General features: G+C 35.9%; 1 non-coding gene across 1 annotated transcript; it reads right to left on the bottom strand.

The window, feature by feature from the left end:
* Positions 1–5,084: 5,084 nt before the first annotated feature.
* On the bottom strand, positions 5,085–5,191 carry LOC129298109 (small nucleolar RNA R71). Its single transcript, XR_008590304.1, has one exon. It is a non-coding gene; the product is annotated as a small nucleolar RNA R71 (small nucleolar RNA).
* Between the last annotated feature and the right edge of the window lie 7,137 nt (positions 5,192–12,328).

The following is a 12,328-nucleotide window of genomic DNA, read 5'->3' as shown; positions in this document are numbered from 1 at the left end:
CCGATCATATGGTAAGGCAGAGCCCCATATGTAAGAGTTGGAGGGTTAAAAGTGGAACAAGTTTAATTGTATATGTGAATATATGTTATATGTGTGTATTCCTCATATAAGCCCACAATTGTATAATATGGCTTTAAGAGGTCAAAATGGGAAAATGATATGATATTTATGGTACGAGGTATTAATTAGGTGTATATGATCCTTTTAGACTTGGTTTAAGGCCCGTAGTGGTCTAATGGGATAAGAAATGAGAATTGATCACTTAGGGTGTAAGTTTTTGAAAGAAAAAGTAACTTTTTACATCTAGATATTTAATTTAAGATCGAACCATCAGATCAGGTCTAAACTTATTCCATTAGCTAGTATATGTTGTGATTTTCATATGGGTACTTGAATCACTCTAATCGGACGTTGAATGTGAAAATGGCATACACTAGAAGTTCCTTTTTTTTTACTATCAAATGACAGCAAAAAAATTTAGACTAGCATACTGCGACACATGGCATCTCACACCACAGTGCATGACACAAACAAAAATAGAGTAGGTCACTATGTACTAGATACTGTAGCATATATGGTATAAGCTGTGGTACATGGCCCATTTTTAGGGTTAAGAATGTTATGTCTTTTTGAGTTATTTTATTGCATTTGTGCTTTCACTAGCCTCTTATTTGAATATATGTTGTAAGAAGTCGGGATCCCACAATTTAAAAATAAATAAAGGGCCATTACTCTGATATTTTATCATTCTTATGTTGTTGATTGTGTGATTGGGGATGTAAAGCCTGGTTTGAGCTAGGAATTTATAGTTTAGTATCAGTCTTCTTTAGTTTTGGTCTATTTATGCACTGCATTACGTTAATTGGGAACTACTATACATTCATTACTCTTTTTCGACCTCTAACACCTGTTCACTGACTTTTTCTACCTTTGCTCTAAAAGAGGGGAGAAAGGAACATTAAGCTACAATTATTCAATAGTAGTTATGAAAGGATGTAGTAGAGTTCCACGACACATACAGCTCAGTATGTCCAAGATGTACAAGAACTGAAGGTGCCATCAAAATAACCTTAGGGTAATGACCCTATTATGGCACGCATACTAGAAGTGATATTAGACATTTAGAGAAGTCTAGCCGATCGTGATAGCCCTGAACTATAATAAGGATCACGAGAAGCTGAGGCCAAAGCAAGAGGTAAGGCTTGAGGCTCAAGAGAGAGTAAAAACTGAGATATAATTTAGTAGACTAGCAACCTCCCATGCTTTAGGGAGTAGTCTAATAATTGGTAAGGAAGATCAGGAAATCCCTATAGACCAAGTTTGGAGGACTTTTTCATAGTTAAATTCGCTAACATTCAATGGTAATGTGAGAGAAGGAGATGTAGGGAACTGGATAGAGAGAATAGAGACCATTTTTTAGGTTACTTCGTATTCATCTGAGCAAAAGTTAGTATTAGCCATAGTACAACTGATTGAGAATGCCAAGCATTGATGGCATTTGGTGAGATACTTTGGTGGTAGTCAGCTCAACTAGGAGCAGTTTAGAGAGAGATTCTTTAATTACCACTTCCTTGTGATGTTTGATAGAACACATTTGTTACCCACTTTTATTTGTCAATTAGGACCATTTTATTAATGATTTATCACCTTCAAGTGCACACATTGCATTAGATTTGGAACTTTGCCTAAGTTTCTAATATCAGTGCACTAGGGGCATTTTGGTCCAAAAAATGAACTTTTGAGAAAATGTACAAGAAAAATTGACAAAGTGCATTTTATGTCCAGTTGATGAATGGTGAAATTATATTTTTAAAATTCATTTTAGTTTGGGAGTAATTAAATAAAAAAGTCAACACTTTCTTGAGTGTCTTAGTTTGTCCTAGTTTTTGGTTTGCCTTTGTGTGAAAATTTTTATATAATTTTGTGCAGCCTAAAACTTGGTTAATTTAATAAATTCTCCCTTCTAATTATGAATTTAATTCTGGACATGAATTAGATTTTATTATATCATATGCTATTTAATTGAATTATGTGATTTATGTGACATAGGTGGCATGTGACTTGTGCATCAATTGGGCAATTGAGGTCAACACTCCTTGAGGACAATGGCTGATGGTTTGCACGTGAATTATGATTATTTTGAGGGATTAGATCAGCTAAAATGATGTGGATGACACATGGGAAATTAGGCACACATTGGAATCATCTACAAACCAATAGGAAGTTGCCGCCTTGCAAGTGTGACAAGGCTCCCATTTACATTTTAATTTCTTTTTCCTTATTTTAATTAAGCTTCAGCTGATGGGAGACACCAAGGAGCACGCCATTTTAAGTCTCAAATGGGATCCAACACATATCTCATTCATCTTCCACATTCTCTCTCTCTTGTTCATAGTGTTCTTCATTTTCTCTCTTTTGTTCTTCATTTTCCAGCACCCTAACCTCCATTTTCAGCCACCAAACCTCCACAAAACTCATACCATTCTTCTCCTTTCTTCATTTTCATTCCATCCCTTCCATTTTCACAAGGATTGAAGCTCATTTTCATCATTCAAGAGCTATGGAGTTTGGCCTTCACAAGCAATCACTAGGGTTCTTGAAGATGAAGATTGGCTAAGTTTCTTTGTGGAATCCTAGAGAGATGAAGATGGAGGATGAGTCTTGAGCTTCAAATTGGCTAAGTTCTTTTGTTTCCTATCCTCTTCTCTTTTTACTAGATGGTTAGATTCCTTAATCTAGGGTTTAATCATCTTAGCTTATAAATTCTAATTTGAATTTGATGTTGATGTAAAGAGAGAGGATTGTTTCATTTAATTTCTTCCTTGGACAGCCATGACTGAATTTTGCCACTCTTTGTTTGGCACATAATCTTGTGTTTTTCAATTAGTGAATTTCTTGTGTTAATATTGCATAATCTTGTGGTGTTAATGCTTGTGTTGTTGAGTAGCTTGACATAATCTTGTGGTTGCTCAATTTATGTGTTTGACCATGGCTGTTGAGAGAGGATTTTGAGTGAATCACTTGGCTAATGTCTTCACCAATTGGTTAATTAAACTAGGGACTTTAATCTAAGACCTAGGGAGGTTAGCTAATTAGGTTAATTGGCTTAGGATAATTTTCTTAAGTCATGACAGCTTTAGTCAAGAGGAAAGGGAAGCTAAACTTAGCCTAATCATGAGAAGATAATGAGTCCAAAATCAACTAATCTCTAGGGTTCCATTATTGTAAAAAGGGAAGTTCATTTCACTCACTTTCACTAGCATTTTAATTACTTGCATATTAGGTAATTAGTTTAGATAATTAGCTAGATAACTAAATTCCTACAAACTTTGGTTGATTTATTTCACTAGATAACTTTCAATTAGACTTAAAACCATTCCTTGGGAGATGACCTAGGGTTGGCCCTATATTGCATTAGGGTTAGCTTTAGTGTAATTTTGAGGATAAGCGACTAATTTCCTATCAAAATTTGGCGCCGTTGCCGGGGAATGGTTTAAGTTTAATTCTAAGGTTGTTTAGTACTTAATTTACATTTTTAGTGTTCCTGAAAATCTTTTTGAAAAATTATAAAAATTTGTTTTTGTGTCTTTTTTAGTGTTTTTTGTGTGTTTTGAGTGTTTTTATTCTGTTTTGAAAAAGAAAAAAAAATTTAGTGCAATTTTCGTTGGTTTGGTGTAGAGCTGAAAATACTCTGTTTCTAGTGTCTCTGTCTGAAATTGAAAAATTAACTGGGAATGAGTCTGAGGGAATTTGAACTTGAAATTTATTTCATTGAAAGCTCTATATCCTAGCTTCACTTTAAAATTGGTTTGGTCAATTTTGGACGTGGGAAGTGTCCTGTGGAAATTTTACAATCTAACAAGGTCCAGGGAGCCATTACAGAGGATTTCCAAAACCCTGTTTCAATTTTTGTTAGCATATCTTCCTCTTTGTGCGTTCAAATTGATTGATTCCAGTTTCATTTTTCTTATCGCTGTCTTATCTTTGTTTCTTGTGTTTAGGATTTCTTCAATTTTTTTTTTCCATTTTCCTATTTGAAAGTTTGTTAGAAGCTCTGAAGGTCTTCTGGACGAAATCCTGTTTCTCCAGACTTGAGGACCAACTTGTGAAAAATTCTGGGAACGATTGGGCAGGATTTTTAATCTAAAAGTTTTATATAATTTTCCTGTATATCTCTTGTGTTTCTCATAAAAGTTTCAGGGGAATTTATCATGTGGATTTGCTGATAGAAAATTCACAAGTTCACTGTCTCCAGAGAGCCTACTGTGCGAATTCCAGAATTGCCAAAGCTTCTTGATTGAGCATTTCTAACTCTCTTTCTACTTGTTTGGTGTTATTTTTTTTTTCATTTTGTTGCTATTGAGTTTAATAAAAAAAATAAAAAAATTATTTCTCTTGCTTTGTGTGTTTTTGAATTGTTTCATGTTGATTTGCATTTTAGTTTAGCTTGTTCTTTGTTCTTAATTTTCTTGAGCTTGATTAGTGCATGACCCGAAGAAAACATACCTCTTTTGTTGAATTAGATCCAGAAATTGAAAGAACTATTTCTAGATTGAGAAGATCACAACCTATTCTTGATTCTCATTTGGTTTGTAATTCAACAATGGAAGGTATCTTAGGACATGAGCATGTGCATAATGAGGGCCATGGGAATGGGAATGAGAATTTGCATGATGATGGCCATGTTAATAATGAATTTGAAGGCTTGCATAACCCTAGAGAGGAGAGGAGCATTAGGCAATTAACTCAACCTAATTGGCATGATAATCCTTATGGCTTATATGTTCCTCCTACTAATGTTCAATTTGAAATTAAATCCTCCTTGATTAATGCATTGCCTAAATTTCATGGGTTACCAGGAGAGGATTGTCATAGGTTTTTGCATACTTTCCTATTGGTTTGTGATACTATGAAGCCTATGCATGTAAATGTTGATGATGTTCAAGCTAAGGCTTTTGTATTTTTCTCTTGAAGGTTTAGCAAAGGAATGGTATTTCAACTACCCTTCTTATGTGAAAGTGAGCACATGGGCCGAGCTAAGAAGACTCTTCTTAGATAAATTCTTTCCAAATTCCAAGGTCACCAATTTGAGAAAGCAAATCTATGGGGTCCAACAAGGAGAGGATGAGAGTCTCTATGAGTATTGGACTAGATTCCAAGGCCTTTTGGCTAAATGCCCACACCATCAAATTTCTAGTGAGAATTTAGTCCAATATTTCTATGAGGGCTTGATTCCAAGAGACAAAGTTAACATTGATGCCGCTAGTGGTGGATGCTTGATTGACCTCACTTCCTTAAAGGCTTGGGAACTAATTGACAAGATGGCTTCAAGTGGTGCTCAATACTCTACAAGGGAAAAGAGAAATGTGAATATGGTAGGTTCCTCAGTTCTTAATGATTCATATGTGGACTTGCTAGCTGCCAAGATTGGGAGAATGTTGGCTCCACAAATATCTCAAGTGAGCAATGTAAGTACTTCTCAAGCACTTGTCCCTTATTCTTGTACTTTTTGTGACTCACCTATGCATGTAGAAAGCAATTGTCCTATTAAGTTTGAACAAGTAAATGCTATCTACAATGGAAAACAATCCTATGGTGGGAGGCAAGGGCAAGGAGCTTATTCTAATACTTACAACCCTTCATGGAGAGACCATCCTAATTTCTCCTATTCAAATCCAAATGTGGCTTTACAAGACAATCAACAAAGAGGATCCTATCAAAACACCTTTGGCCGTGACCCTCCACCTCATTTGTCTCAAGGTAGCTCTTCTCAAAGCTACAATCCAAGTGGTAATTCTCTTACACCTTCTTCTAATTCTTATAGTGATAGGAGGCTTGTTCCAATTGAGAGTTCTTCTAATTCGAACTCTTCTAATGATGTGAATGTGTTACGTAAGCAGTTGATTGAAATGAACTCTTTGTATAAAAACATGTATGATGGCTTAGGGAACAAGGTAGAGAGTATGGGTAACAAGTGTGAGAACATGAACTCTAAAATTGATGCCCTTACTTCTCAAATGAATATGCTTGCTAACCAATTAAGTGCAGCCAATGCTCAAGCCTCTACATTACCATCCAACACCGTTGCTAATCCTAAAGCTAATCTTAATGCTATCACATTGAGGAGTGGCAAGGAGTTGGGAGAAAGAGTACAAGAAGACAAAAGACAAGGGAAGGCCGAGAAGCCCTCTTTAAATTCTTCAATTGATGTTAATGTTTCTAGTTCTTCTTTTGCTCCTAATGATGCATCTTTTTGTAGAGATGATGAGGATGAAAACATTGAGGAGATCATATGTGAGCAACCACCATCTAAGGTGAAAAGGGGACTATGGCCGAGTTGTTTAGTAAGGAAAAAGAGGGAGAGGCCGAGCAAAGTGAAACAAGAAAGGAGAGTTCAAGGAAGGAAGAAGGAAAGCAAAGTCAAGAGATTATGAAGAAGCTTCCTTTTCCACAAGCACAAGTGGTCCCTAAGCAAGTAAAGGGACAATTTGATCAAGAGGTATATGATTTTCTCCACAAGATTCATGTTAATGTACCCTTGATGGATGTAGTTAAGAACTTTCCTAAGTATGCCAAATTTTTGAAAGATTGTTGTACAAATAAAAGAAAATTTAGGCCTAATGCAAGGGTACAATTACCCTCATCTGTGAGTGCTATCATGAAGCCTCAACTCCCTATAAAATGTGAGGACCCCGGTTCCTTCACAATTCCATGCAAGATTGGCAACACACATTTTTCTCATGCATTGATAGACTTAGGTGCAGCCATTAATGTTATGCCTCTTTCAATTTATCATGCCTTGAGTCTTGATTGCATGCATAAGACACCTATGATATGCCAATTAGCGGATAGAAGTGTTAGAAGACCACATGGAGTAGTAGAAGACTTGTTGGTTTGTGTTAAAGGTCTATTATTTCCTGTGGATTTCTATGTGCTTGATATGTCAAAAGAAGGGAGTGGGGATGATATTTTGATTTTAGGAAGGCCATTTATGAGGACTGCCCGTACATTGATTGACATGGAAAAAGGTAGTTTGATTTTGAAATGTGGAGAGGATCATGTTATTTTTAATATATATGAAGCAATGAAACATCCTTTTGAGGATTATTCTTTGTTAGGTGTAAGTTCCATTGAGTTATTGCTTCATGATGCTTGTGAGTCTCACATGCTTGATTCTTTCTCACATGTTGATGATGATTTGTCTCTTGTTACTACTACATGTATTGATGGATGTAGTTGTCCTATTTGTTTAGAGATTGATGCATGCTTGAATGATGCAACTACTTCTTCTCATGATTTGTTTAAAATATCTCCTATGCTTGATCTTGAAATGCTTGAGAAGGGTATATCTTCTTGTGTTGTAGGTACTAAAGCCATTAAGGCCGAATCTATGAGTTTTTCTCCACTCGAGCTTGATGTTCTTAGGATTCCCAAGCTATTGGAGGAAAATTCTACACTTTCACATGTCGAGGCCGTGGCTCAAGTCCAAGCACTTGAGGACAAGTTGCAAGAAAAGGGGGAGGCTGTAAAGAAGAAGAGGAGAAATCAAAAACAAGTGAGAAGCCTAAAAGACAAGATAGTACCATGGAATATTCCACCAAATTAGACTTGAAGAAGCTCATTCCCTCTTGTGTAGAGCCACCTACCTTGGAGTTGAAGCCTTTACCATCCAATCTCAAGTATGCATATCTCATTGAGAATGAGAAGCTTCCGGTAATAATTTCTAACTCTTTATCTCTTGAGGAAGAAAATGCATTACTTGATGTGTTGAGAAAGAACATACATGCTATTGGTTGGACTTTGGCTGACATTCCTGGTATTGACCCCTATTGTGTGCACACATAAAATTTTTCTTGAGGACAATGCTAAGCCCATTAGGCAACCACAAAGGAGACTTAACCCATTGATTTTAGATGTGGTAAAGAAAGAGGTTGTTAAGCTACTTAGTGCTGGGATCATCTATCCTATAGCTGACAGTGAGTGGGTGTCTCCAACCCAAGTTGTACCTAAGAAAGGGGGGATTACTGTGGTAAAAAATGAGAAAGGAGAGCTTGTTCCAACTAGAGTTCAAAATGCTTGGAGAGTGTGCATAGACTATAGGAAGCTCAATAATGTGACTAGGAAGGACCATTTTCCTTTGCCTTTTATTGATCAAATGCTTGAGAGATTGGCTTCCAAGTCCCATTATTGCTTCCTAGATGGGTTTAGTGGGTATTTTCAGATTCCTATAGCTCCTAGTGACCAAGATAAGACTACCTTTACATGCCCCTTTGGTACATTTGCCTATAGGAGGATGCCTTTTGGTCTTTGCAATGCACCTGGTACTTTTCAAAGATGCATGATGTCCATATTTTGTGATTTTATTGAACATTGCATGGAAGTCTTTATGGATGATTTTACTGTGTATGGTGAGTCCTTTGATTCATGCTTGCATTCTTTAGATAAAGTGCTTGGTAGGTGCATTGAAAAGAAGCTTGTGCTTAACTTTGAAAAATGCCATTTCATGGTAGATAAAGGAATTGTTTTAGGCCATTTGATTTCTTCCAATGGCATAGAGGTGGATAAGGCCAAAGTAGATGTGATTGCTTCTTTGCCATATCCTGTTTGTTTGAAAGATTTGAGATCATTTTTGGGACATGCAGGCTTTTATAGGAGATTTATAAAGGGGTTTAGTGAAATTGCTTTGCCTATGTCTAAACTCTTACAAAAAGATGTTGATTTTGTTTTTGATGATGCTTGCAAAAGGAGTTTTGACACTTTGAAAAGCATGCTCATTTCCCCTCCCATTCTTAAAGCCCCAAATTGGTCTTTACCTTTTGAGTTGTCATGTGATGCTTCTAATTTTGCTGTGGGAGCTATGCTTGGTCAAAGAGAGGGCAAGTTATCATATGTGATTGCTTATGCATCTAGGACCCTAGATTCAGCTCAGGTTAATTACACCACAACTGAGAAAGAGTTGTTTGCTATTGTTTTTGCACTTGATAAATTTAGATCATATCTTCTTAACTCTAAAGTTGTTGTGTACACTGACCATGCTGCTGTGAGGTACTTGTTTAAGAAGACAGATTCTAAGCCTCGCTTGATTCGATGGGTGATCTTAATGCAAGAATTTGATGTGGAGATAAGGGATAGGAGTGGTTCTACCAATCAAGTAGCGGATCATTTGTCTAGACTACCTCATTTAAAAGCTACTATGGTAAACTCTAACCCTACTATTCCTTGTGATTCATTTCCTGATGAGGCATTGTGTGCCATTTCATCTAAGCCTCCATGGTATGCCTCTTTTGCTAACTATATTGAGTGTAGAGTCTTGCCTCCTTGTGCTTCACGTTTTGCCATTGAAAAATTGAAAAGAGAGTCTAGATTTTACATTTGGGAACCACCTTTGATGTGGAAGATTTGTAGTGATAAAGTGATTAGGAGGTGTGTTGATGATGTTGATGTGCCTTCTGTTCTTGAATTTTGTCACTCTCATGCATGTGGTGGTCATTTTAGCTCAAATAAGACAGCTAGGAAGGTTTTAGATTGTGGATTGTATTGGCCTAGCTTGTTTAAAGACTCTTATGAATTTTGTAAAGCATGCTTGAAATGTCAAAAGGTTAGTAGTTGGGGTAAGAGACATGAAATGCCTCAACAACCCATTTTATTTTGTGAGATTTTTGATGTTTGGGGCATTGACTTCATGGGTCCCTTTCCACCATCCTTTAGTTTTGAGTACATATTACTTGGTGTTGATTATGTTTCAAAGTGGATTGAAGCCATTCCTACTAGAACTTGTGATGCTAAGATTGTTTTGAAGTTTCTCAAATCTAATATTTTTTTAGGTATGGAGTTCCTAAGGCCTTGGTAAGTGACCAAGGATCCCACTTTTGCAATAAGATGATGAAGGCTCTCTTGGCTAAATATGGAGTGCATCACAAAATCTCTACACCATATCATCCCCAAACTAATGGCCAAGCCGAAGTATCAAATAGAGAAGTCAAGAAAATCCTAACCAAGGTGGTGAACACAAATAGGAAGGATTGGTCTTTACACTTGGAGGATGCTTTGTGGGCTTATCGGACCGCTTATAAGACTCCCATTGGCATGTCTCCTTTTCGATTGGTGTATGGAAAGGCTTGCCACCTCCCTGTGGAGATAGAGCATAGGGCCTATTGGGCCATCAAGAAACTAAACTTGGATTTCCATCTTTCGGCTAAGGAGAGATTTCTTCAAATGCAAGAACTTGAGGAGCTTAGGTTGGATGCCTATGAGTCTTCTAGAATCTATAAGGAGAAAACAAGGATCCTTCATGACAAGCTAATCTTGAGGAAAAAGTTCCAAGAAGGAGATCAAGTCCTCTTGTTCCAAACAAGGTTTATTCATAAGCATGCCAAGTTGAAGTCTAAGTGGGAGGGACCATATTTAGTGACCAAGGTGTTTCCCTATGGGGTTTTGCAACTCTTGAATAAAGCCACGGGTTCCACTATGCAAATCAATGGTCACCTATGCAAGCTCTACAAAGATGCCAAATCACTTCAAAAGGAGGAGGACTTCTCTCAACATGTTTTTGAACCACCATGATAAGGTTGTATCTCTCTAACCTTGAGCTTTTACCTTCCTTTAATTGATATATTTAATGATAGGTATAGTTCAAGTGTGGGGGAGATGAACCTAGTAGGAAAATTAGAGTTTATTTGCTTTATTTGACTTCTTTGTTTGTGTTTTTTTAGTTTGAAAAAAAAAAATCTGCACCACACTTTTGTTATGCATTCATTATTGATCTCACCTTATTTTATCACTAGTCTATACATACATTGAGGACAATGCATGATTTAAGTGTGGGGGAGAGAAATAAACATTTTGTTTTGTTTGTTTGGTTTTGTTTGGTTTTGCAAAAAAATTCAAAAAAAAAATTTCTTTGTTTTGTTTTGTTTGAGGTTACTTAATTACCTAGCTCTTGAATGGATATTTTGATTCTTGAGATGTGGTAATTTTAGGATTGAATAGGTGTGAAGTGAACATTCTTTTACCTTGAATTAATGGATTAGAGTGGCATATTACCCATTCATGGAAGAGGCTAAACACTCATGTGTGATTAATTCCTTAGTGATGTTACCCTCTAGAATTTGTTTCACTTCTTAATTAAGACCATATATCTTGCACTTGTTTGATAGGAGATGAGAGATGGCATTCATAAAAAATAGCCAAGAGCCAAATAGCCAACCTATTATTATTTATTATCCTTTGTTAGCCACTTTGAGCCTTTGGTTTGATTCTTAAAAAAAAAAATATTCACCCTATTTTTCCCCAAGGAATGCATGTTACACTTTTATATGTCTTTTTAATATTCATTGCATGTCCTAGATCAAATGAGTGGATGCCTATTATCATTTCTCTATCCATTACTTCCATTGTTTTCAAAGAGTTAGGGGCAACCAAAAAAAAAACAACAAAGATAGATTTGAAAAAAAAAAAATAGTCAAAAAGAAAAGAAATAAAGTTGCTAGAAAAAGAAAAAAAAGAAGAAAAAAAAAAAAGAAAGAAAAAAATAAAATAAAAATAAAAAGTTGCCTAGCTCATCCATTCCATTTGTTTTATTATTTCTTATCATTTCTTCCATCATCATCATTGTGTAAGGTGTTCACTCAATTGAGTTAGGTTATGCTTTGCATATTAAGGGGATATTCTTGATTTAGCATTATTTTGATGCTAACCCTATTTTTTTTTATACATGCATTTCTTAGACATCCTTTCATTACCTATATCACAACCTAATAAAGTCCATTTGATTCTTGATTGCAAGTGCTATTTAGTGATGGAGATGTAGAAGGGTTACAAATTCATAGTAGGGTTTATCCTAAGAAATTTTGAGTGAAATTTAATACCTTATACACTTTGAGTGATGAGAGCAAACACTTAACCTAGAGAGGCTTACTCTTTGACATTGATTCTTGGTAAGGGTTTGTTTGTGATGTGCATAATTCTTTCGTAATTATTGCCACATTTGATTGATAATTTGTAGAAGTTCATGAGCTAGTATTTTAGTGACTTGAAACAATGTTTTTTTCTTATTTCTTTGTCTTATAGTTTCTTTTTGGGACCTTTTTCACTTGATTTGCCCGGAGTGCAAAAGCTAAGTGTGGGGGAATTGATAGAACACATTTGTTACCCACTTTTATTTGTCAATTAGGACCATTTTATTAATGATTTATCACCTTCAAGTGCACACATTGCATTAGATTTGGAACTTTGCCTAAGTTTCTAAGATCAGTGCACTAGGGGCATTTTGGTCCAAAAAATGAACTTTTGAGAAAAGGTACAAGAAAATTGACAAAGTGCATTTTTT

The sequence above is a fragment of the Prosopis cineraria genome, unplaced genomic scaffold (assembly GCF_029017545.1).
Source record: "Prosopis cineraria cultivar Desert tree isolate PC_DT_omini unplaced genomic scaffold, ASM2901754v1 PC711, whole genome shotgun sequence".
Taxonomy (NCBI): Eukaryota; Viridiplantae; Streptophyta; class Magnoliopsida; order Fabales; family Fabaceae; genus Prosopis; species Prosopis cineraria.
Note: the sequence above shows the minus strand (reverse complement) of the source record. Positions and strands in the feature narration are given on the sequence as shown.